Below are 9,920 nucleotides of genomic sequence, written 5' to 3' on the forward strand. Positions count from 1 at the left end.
AGTAGGAAGTCTGGATGTAGATGGGGTCAAATTCTCCAGTTTACCAATAGTAATAATATAGTATGATTCCATCTGTCTGCTCCCAGATCTATTAATTGGTTATAAACAATAGACTTTGAGCTAAAACTCTACACCTTAGTTGAAGTGATCTCAAGGGTAGAATTTAGTTTTTAAAGATATTGAAAATAAAAGTGCTTTTTTTATCTAATACATATTTCTTTCGGGGGTTCAACTTTAAAGGTATTAGTCTAAAATTACAAGCAACGTGATCTGTGGCTTGTTATCTTGTTATTATGAAAGTGAAAGTTGCTCAGTTGTGCCTGACTCTTTGCAACCCCATGGAATTCTCCAGGCTACAATACTGGAGTGGATAGCCTTTCCCTTCTCCAGGGGATCTTCCCGACCCAGGGATCGAACCCAGGTCTCCCTCCCTCATTGCATGTGAATTCTTTACCAGCTGAGCCACAAGGGAAGCCCAAGAATACTGGAGTGGGTAGCCTATCCCTTCTCCAGCGGATCTTCCCGACCCAGGAGTTGAACTGGGGTCTACTGCATTGCAGGTGGATTCTTTACCAACTGAGCCCTTGTTATTACATGGTACTATAAATTTATCTGTTTGAACTGGGATACATAAGCATGTGTGATTTTGTGAGGTTTCACATTAAAGAGAAATAGTTCCTTCTTCTTCACTCATTATGCTCTTTTAACTTGAGGAATGCTTGCCTTTTTAAACTAGCCTCCTGTTTTAATTCCCTCAAATTGGCTTCATCTCAAAAACACACCATGTCATTGGTAGAATATTCCATTAATATTCACTCTTGGTGTATTCTTTCCAGATATTCAGCTGGGTGGATCAAAGTCAGCCTCTTCCCTGTATTTTCTTAAAACACTATGTTTAGTTATATAGAAGAAAGACTTTTCTGTAAATGGCCCCAAACCAGAGGAGTCAAATAGAAAGGAAGAACATTTCAACCTTTTTGATTCTTTTTTATTAGAATTCACTTTTTGTGTCAATGTGTTTTTTTAAAACACAAAATTAGTATCTTAAAGTCTGTATGAAGCATATTCTGGAGTGAGTTAAACTGAGTTAAATATTTATCAGAAAAAATATTATTTGGTACTTGAGAAATAATACAAAATTTATGCTTTGAGAAAACAATTAAAAAATCACATCAGAGCTTTGACATTGCTGTTATTTACTATTAAAGAGCAAACCTCTTTAATTTCATCCAATCAGTTGTATAGGCATTAGCAAGTAATTTTTCATAATCTAATTCACAGGGTTATTAAGAGATAAGACAGGCATATTATTTTAAAATGCAGGTGGATAATGATGATAAAAATCTCTTTTTGGAAAAATTGAACATAAAAAACACAGTTTAAGAATAACAACAAAAAAGGATTTTAGTATCTTCTGCGGATGTAATGTCTCAGTTGGCCTCCTTCCTTCCTTCCTTCCAGTATGAGCTATGTAGCTTCAAAGATTGCTATAAAATCGGGTTTTTTAAGATAACCTTTTTAGCGTTTGTTTTGAAGTGCCAGACAGTATTAGATCACTTAACATTCAAAATATTAAAGGACTAGACTTATTCTAGATGACTTTGAAGTGCAATTTTCTTCTGTAGATGATGTGACTTCTTTAAAATGGATGCTTTGATTTTGCTTTGACATTACAAGAAAGGATTAAATTTTCAAGTGTTTAGCAAAGCATTTCCTTTAAATTCTGATGTTTTCTGATAATTATTTCCTGAACAATATGACAGAAATTCATTTTCAGCTGCACTTAATAAAATTATACAAAAGAATGGTGTAAAAGCTCTTGTATTTGAATATCGTTATTGCTTAAGTCACGACTTGAATTATTCTGAAGACATATCTTAGTTTCATGAAGTTTTATACCTCACAGGCACATGTCTATTCCTTGAGATAATAATACAGACTTAAAAGAAAATGTATAATAAACAGTATACTACAGAATATGACTTTCTTGTGTGGTGTGAATGAAAAGAAATGCATATTTAAGTGTTACTTTTAGTATTCCCTTTTCAATTTTGGTTTAAGTTGCTGTTGTGAGGAAAAATTCTGTTTCTACTTCCTTTTTGAAAAATCTGTTTCATAGTCTTTCAACCAGTATTTAACGTCAAACAGGACATTTTACATTCTCAAACATTCTCCATTGTTTCTTGTGATGTAAATTTAAGCCAATTATTTCTACTTCATTTTAACTATCAATCATGAAAAGCGGGTGGTTCTCTTGGGCAACACAAAGAGATAGCAATACAAGTGTCACTCTCCTGCCTCTCTTGCCAATATTGTTGACATTGTAAAAAAAAAAAAATCAGCGCTTTAACTTAGAGAAAAAGAAAACAATTAAAAGTCATTATCCCTCAGTGACTTTGACTCAAGATTCACAGTCTAACTGGCATAACCATTTCTAAAGAGATTATGTGCATTTAAGAGAGAGGTAACTCGTATTTCCTCCCAGCAGGAAATTGCTGGTTTCCTTAACAAAGATACATTCTTAGCATCCGTGAAAAAACAGGAATGAATAATAATAATAATACTGGGTTGGCCAAAAAGTTCGTTCGGTTTTTCTGTAAAATGTTACCAAAAACTCAAACAATTTGGTCATCCCCCTCTAACAACCTAAAGTGAATCTTTTCTTCTCCAACACGTGTCATGTCTTTTGATTCAAATCTAAACTTCATTTTCAGGTTTACATGGTGTCTCCATGATCTGTTTCCAGAAAAGTGTTGTTATAAAATATTAAAAATGTAAATACAATTTATATAGCATAAAAAGAGGGTAAGATTCAGCAAAACCACTATAGCCTTTTAACTGAATTAGGTGAAAGTGAGGTCACTCAGTTGTGTCCGACTCTCTGTGACCCGGCGGACTGTAACCTACCAGGCTCCTCTGTCCATGGGATTTTCCAGGCAAGAATACTGGATGGGTTGCCATTTCCTTCTTCAGGGATCTTCCTGATGCAGGGATCGAACCAGGGTCTCCCGCATTGTAGGCAGATGCTTTTGCCATCTGAGCCACCAGGGAAGTCCAACTGAATTAGGTAATTAATATCAAAAGACTGAAATTTGCAAAGAAGGAATATATTAATGTTTTTCAAATGGGATCATTGCATTCATTGTTTATAGTAAATGTACTATAAACTCAAGCCTAGATTCCCTGGATTCCTAGGCAGTAGAGATAATTTACAATTCTTGACCTTTATAGTCATCATTTTAATTACCAAAATTTATTCATTACATGTTAAGAAGGATGCCTGTCAAAATGTACTCTGTCATAGGGTTACAGACTTGAAGACAAGTTTTATTTGTCCTAGTAGTTAACTGCATAGCAAGACAACTATGTTTATATGGTACAGAGTCTGGGTTTTCAATGCATGGAAATCTGTGATTCTTTTATCTACAGGTTCGCATACCCACATATACACACACTTACCTATATAGAACATTGTTAATGAATCAACCCCAAGATCCATATGTGTCTGAACAAAATGTGTCTTCATAGTTTATTAACTTTCTTCAGTGTGGTGAGTCTGTTAATTTACATGATCACTTTGCAGCACTGCAAGCACCCTGAGGAGCAGATCTGTTCTTTATTCTTACATATTAATGTTGTTGATAAAACACTTTGCATTTAGTACCAGCAAAGAAAATGCAATTTTAATGAATGCACTCAAGATTCCACTGCAGGTGAATTCATTTGTTACATGAAATATGATGATCATCCAATGTATGTAAGTCATTTATGATTCTTGTATTTATTCATAAGAGACTTAGAGTTTTTATAAAATCTTTAAGGTTAATATTTAAATGTCTCATTTACTATCCAATATCATAGTAGAAAAAAAATCTCTAAGCTTATTGAATGTGAGAATACATGAAATAGAATATAAGTACATTTGACTAGATTTCTTTTAATACAACAAACATTTGCTTGTATATCTATCCATCCATCCCTTTACTTAATTATTGAAATTAAAAAGATTATGTTCCTATCTTACATATTCATATCCCAACAAGTTCATTAAAATAAATTCAGTGGAACCTACAGTTAATAGCTTTTAAAATTTTTATTGCATTAGTCTTAATAATTCACATCAATTAGAAGTAAATGAACTACCAAAGTTTCACCAAGTCAAAAACTTTTATAGGCAGCCTAAAAATAACATTCCTTGGTTTCTTTTGTAACTTTGTAGCTGTAGAGTTGAGCTCTTTGGGAGAGTTTGGATCAGATAAATGATCAGAATGATTTCAATAATCATAATTTGGACTCATGAATCCATGAACTTCTTTTCTGATTTGGCCCATTCTTAAATTGTGGCATGTTTTCCAACAATAATTATATAAGGTTACTACTAGAAAATTTTATCCTGCATCACAGATACAGTTCTCTTAGGAATAATGATAAATTGGAATTCTATTGCTAACTAATGGATGCCACTCTTTTTTAATTCTTCCCTGATGTTGAAACCTCATTCTTAGAGATTCTGAGATATGGACACCTATTTCAATAATTCAATAATGAGGATTGTTAAGGAAGTTTTATTCATGTGCAATGTATATCTCAGTACTTACTGGATAGTCTGTGATGCCTTCAACCCTAGTCTATAAAGTAATATAGGGCATAGTACATGGTATAATGGGCTTCCCAGGTGGTGCCATGGTAAAGAAACTGCCTGCTAATGCAGAAGACATGAGTTCGACCCCTGGTCTGGGACGGATCCTCTGGGGGAAGGCATGGCTACCCACTCCAATATTCTTGCCTGGAGAATCCCATGGACAGAGGACCTGATGGCCTACAGTCCATGGAGCTAGAAAGGGTTGGACATGACTGAAGAGACAGAACATACATGTACACATGCATATGGTATAATATAGATTTCTAATAGAGCCACAGGAAAAATATTATGTGAATCCAAAAGGGAAATGATTATTTGATTTAAAACAATGAAGGATTCCAATGTTGATGTAGAATTTGGACTGAGTCTTTGAAAGCTAGACAATATTTGACATGCACTAGCTCTGGAAACACCCTCCAAATCACTTTTGTTCTGTCACCACCATAGCATCATCACTGCCACTGCTCTTATCATCGTCATCTGCTTGAATACTAAAGGTCATTTACAGACCTAGCTTAATACTGTGAAGTCCAACTCAGAATCTTAAGAGAGATTTCAGATATATACTGTGCCCCATGATTTGTGTTCTAAGCACTATCAAAACATGCAAACAGAAAGAGGGTGCAAAGTAACCATCTTTCTCCATTTAATATGGGATGAGATCTATTATCTGAGTCATTGAAACATTTTTTGTACAGTCCTTCTGTGTATTCTTGCCACCTTAATATCCTCTGCTTCTGTTAGGTCCTTACCATTTCTGTAGTTTATTGTGTCTATCTTTGCATGAAATACTCCCTTGGTATCTCTAATTTTCTTGAAGAGATCTCTCCTCTCTCCCATTCTATTCTTTTCCTCTATTTCTTTGCATGATTTACTTAAGAAGGCTTTCTTATCTCTCCTTGCTGATCTTTGAAGTTCTGCATTCAGAGATCTATTATCTTCAGAGGCAAGTGGCATCTTCTGACATGGTACCTGTCCTTGATAAGAAAAATGTTTCCATTTTGTTCTGTACTAATCAGAGTCTAAGCATGTGCCTGTAACTGAAATTCTTACCTTTACGTCAGAATTTGTAGAGTTGAAGGGACAAAATTAGGTACACTGTACATATGAAAAGACAGACAAGAGTGACTCAGATACAAAGACACTGAAAGGTTTAATCAAATGACTTCTTTAATGGGTAAGGATTTGTGAGGGGTTACACCAAGGCCAGCTAAATAATTTTGAGGGCCGGTGTGGCCCTTGTTAAAAAAATTATTAAGAATTTTAAGATGGTAACTGCAGAACATTGTATGAAGTTGGGGTCCCTTTTGAGCTTGGAGCTCTGTGTGATTGCTCAGCTTATAAACCCAGGAAGCAAATCGGAATTAGACTAAGAACACCAGAGAGTAAGCTTGTTTTAATATATAGTAAACAAGCGTCTAGATTCTCCAAATTTCAGACTGAAGTCTTCTCTCAACACTAAAGTAGAAGGGGAGACAGTTCGATAGGTAGTATTTATGGTAAAAGATGGGCTTTCCAGGTGGTGCTAGTAATAAACAAGCTGCCTGCCAAACATAAGACACGTGGCTCCGATCCCTGGGTTGGGAAGATCCCCTGGAGGAGGGCATGGCAGCCCACTCCAGTATTGTTGCCTGGAGAATCCCATGGACAGAGGAGCCTGGTGGGTTACAGTCATTGGGATCACACAGAGTCGGACAGACTGAAGCCACTTAAGCACATACATGCATAGGCCTTTATGAGGAAGAGCTTTTAATTTTATTCAGAAAAGTTTAAAGTATCTAAGAGTAAAACAGGGGTGTCTGGTATATCAAGGTCACAGAATGCATGTGTGCTAAGGGTAGTGTTCTCACAATTACAAATATTCTAGTGAAGCTTGATCCAGAGGAAAGCACATTAACAGTCATCTAACTGAAAACACAGTATTTTTTTTTTTAACACAGTGACCCTAAGTAGAGGAAACTTTATCACTGCACAATGTAAGAAAATGTTTTAATATTTGTTTAGACAATGCGAAAGAATGAAGGTTTGAACATTTTCTTGTCGTGCCGTTGTTCTTGAGTATATCAGTCAGCCCATAAAAGTAGTAGAGCTTAATATGTTGCTTAGAGTAAAAATATTATCAAAATCTAGTATGAAGTAAAAACTTGAAAACAGAGGCCCCCAAGAAATTTCAGAGAGCAGGAAATACTAGGAGAGCTTAATTAGCTATTTTACATCTGAGATGCAGTACTGAAGAAATTATATGTGTGAATGAATTAAAGATTTTTCTGGTATCCATAATGAAAGTCATTGTAGTAAGTGAATAATAGCTAACAATAAAGTATTTAATCGAGGCCTTATTGTTATGCATAAAAAGGTCGTCAGTAGGTCTATTATTATTTAATAATAAGCCTTATTTAGAGACACTCAAATAAAAGAAATGCAAACGGAAGCAAAATTTCACCAACCAGTTAACAAATGTCCAGCCAGTCTGTGAGCAGTTGTTTGCAAACTGAAATCTAATTTGGTTTCATTGATTGCATTTTTATTCCATCCTTATGGTCATTATAGGCATTTGTACTATATTTAATTTTCCTGAGGCTGTTTGGAGAATAAATTACAGTGCTAGAAAATGAAAGCTTTAATGTGAACTAGAGACCTCCCTGGGAAATAGTGATTTTGTAATGTAATTATTCTAGAAAACGGACTCAACTCATAAGAGAGGTTACTTTACTGTAGTTAATCCCAATTGATATTTCTCAACTTTGGCAGCAGATTGTTTTCTTTTAACACCAAGTGTGACTGATCCACCCCTTTATGCTGTAATTTAAATAAATGCATGCTGCTTCATGGTTTAAAATTTGGTGGCTATTTCCTTGGGAATTTAAACGAAACACAAGCTGGGCTTCCCTGGTGGCTCAGCTGGTAAAGAATCTGCCTGCAATGCGGGAGACATGGGTTCGATCCCTGGGTTGGGAAGATCCTCTGGAGAAGGGAAAGGCTACCCATTCGAGTATTATGGCCTGGAGAATTTCATGGGCTGTATAGTTCATGGGGTCACAAAGTGTCGGGCGTGACTTAGCGACTTTCACTTCCACTTTCAAGCTGGGGTGGAGGTCTACAGGAATCAGAAGCTCCTCTAGAATCAACCAGCAGTGGACCTCCAGGTTCTAACTTTAACCCTTCCCTGGGCAAAATCTTTCACTTTGACCAACTTATTTTTTTCTTCGAATGACTGGATTATTTCAGAAAATAAGAGTGAAACATGTAGGCGAGTCAAAAAACAATGATGTTGTTCTCCTACTGTTAAAATCAAATGATTATACAAAGCATTCTATAATAATACTTGTATACTTTATACAAACCATGCATCTTTTGATTTTACAATCAAATGAACACACACTGGGTTAGCCAACAGCTTCATTTTGGTTTTTCCATACCTTCTTACTGAAAAACGTGAATGAACTTTTTGCCAACCCAATAAGCCAATAAAATGGTGGGGGGGAAAAAAAAAGATGCTGTTCATTTTCCTTTGTTAATGTGCTCTTCTTTCTGTGCTCTTCTGTTATCTACCTTTTCATTTCAGTAAGCTTTCATCTAATACCCAGTTTTTTAAAAAATTTTCCTAATTGACTTAAACGTGTTCTTAACGGATATGGTTTATCTACTGTACACTTGTATTTAATTTTTCTCTCGTTTAAGTTATCACCAACTTTTTTTTAATTGAACAACTCATGTCATGTATTTTTCCAGCTTTATTAAGGCATAGTTGACAAATAACAATTTTGTGTATTTAAGGTGTACAATGTAATAGTTTGATGTATGTATTAATTATGAAATTATTACCACAATCATGTGGTTTAACATCTGCAGCATCTCATATAATTAGCATTTTGTGTGTGTGTGTGTTGTGAGAACATTTAAGGTCTACTCTGTTTGCAAATATCAAGTATGTAATACAGCATTATTAACTGTAGTCACCATGCGTATCTCAGATCTCCAGAACTTATTTATCCTGCATAACTGAAACTTTGTGACCTTAGATCACATCTCTCAATTAATCCCAATCCCCAGCTTCTAGCAGCTAATATTCTACCTTCTGCTTTTATGAATTCAAACTCTTTTAGGTTCCACATCTAATTGAGAACATGAAATATTTGTCTTTCTGTGCCTGACTTACTTCTCTCAGCATAATGCCTTCCGGATTCACCCATGTTGCAAGAAACCGCAGGATTTCCCTTTTGTAAGGCTGCACATTATTCCAATGTACATAAACATATACCCTCCATCTTCTTTATCCATCCTTAACTGTCTGTGGACACTTCAGTTATTTCATATCTTCTTGCTATTCAGTCAATAAGTCATGTCTAACTCTTTGCGACCCTGTAGACTGCAGCACGCCAGGCTTCCCTGTTCTTCACTGTTTCCCAGAGTCTGCTTAATTCATGTCCACTGGGTCGGTGGTGCCATCCAACCAGCTCATCCTCCGCCACTCCGTTCTTCTTTGGCCTTCAACCTTTCCCAGCATCAGGGTCCTGGTCCCTGTCCTTCACCATCTCCCAGAGTCTGCTTAATTCATGCCCACTGGGTCGGTGGTACCATCCAACCAGCTCATCCTCCGCCGCTCCGTTCTTCTTTGGCCTTCAATCTTTCCCAGCATCAGGGTCCTGGCTACTGTGAATCATGTTATCGTGAACTTGGGAACACAGATGACTCTTTGGGTTGCCTTTGGTTATTGAACAGAAGGGGCATTACTGGATCCACGGACAGTTCTTATTTTTTAATTTTTTGAGCAAACTACGCTGTTTCCAATATGGCTGTACCACTGTACAGTCCCACCCGCCATGCACAGGTGTCCCTTTAATCCACAGGCTCACTGGTCGCCGCCTCCGGTAGGGCAAGCTGACTGTGCAAAGCGCGCCTGCGTTCCCACACCGCCTTATCTAGGCCTCAGCCTGTTCTTTCCACCCTGCTGGCCAGAATCCCACCCTTTGTTCACACTCGGTTGCCTCACACAGGGAAATGATATTAGCAGCTACACTTTGAGCTCTTGAAGTTATCATTCCTACTCGGGTAATATTTGTTTCTAGGCCATTTCAGTGATTTTTTTTTTTTTTTTTGCTGTGAATCTATGTTAGTAGTTTCAATTCCATTTCATATAATTTAACCTTGTGTTTTTAAACCGTTTTCCCTTGTGTAACATGTTATATTAGAGAGCAGTGGCTAATAGCAAACCCATTATTTAAATGGCTCTCAAAAACAGCTATCTGTTTCTTGCTCATGTTATCAGAGGCTCCGA

This window comes from Odocoileus virginianus, chromosome 22, assembly GCF_023699985.2.
Source record: "Odocoileus virginianus isolate 20LAN1187 ecotype Illinois chromosome 22, Ovbor_1.2, whole genome shotgun sequence".
NCBI lineage: Eukaryota > Metazoa > Chordata > Mammalia > Artiodactyla > Cervidae > Odocoileus > Odocoileus virginianus.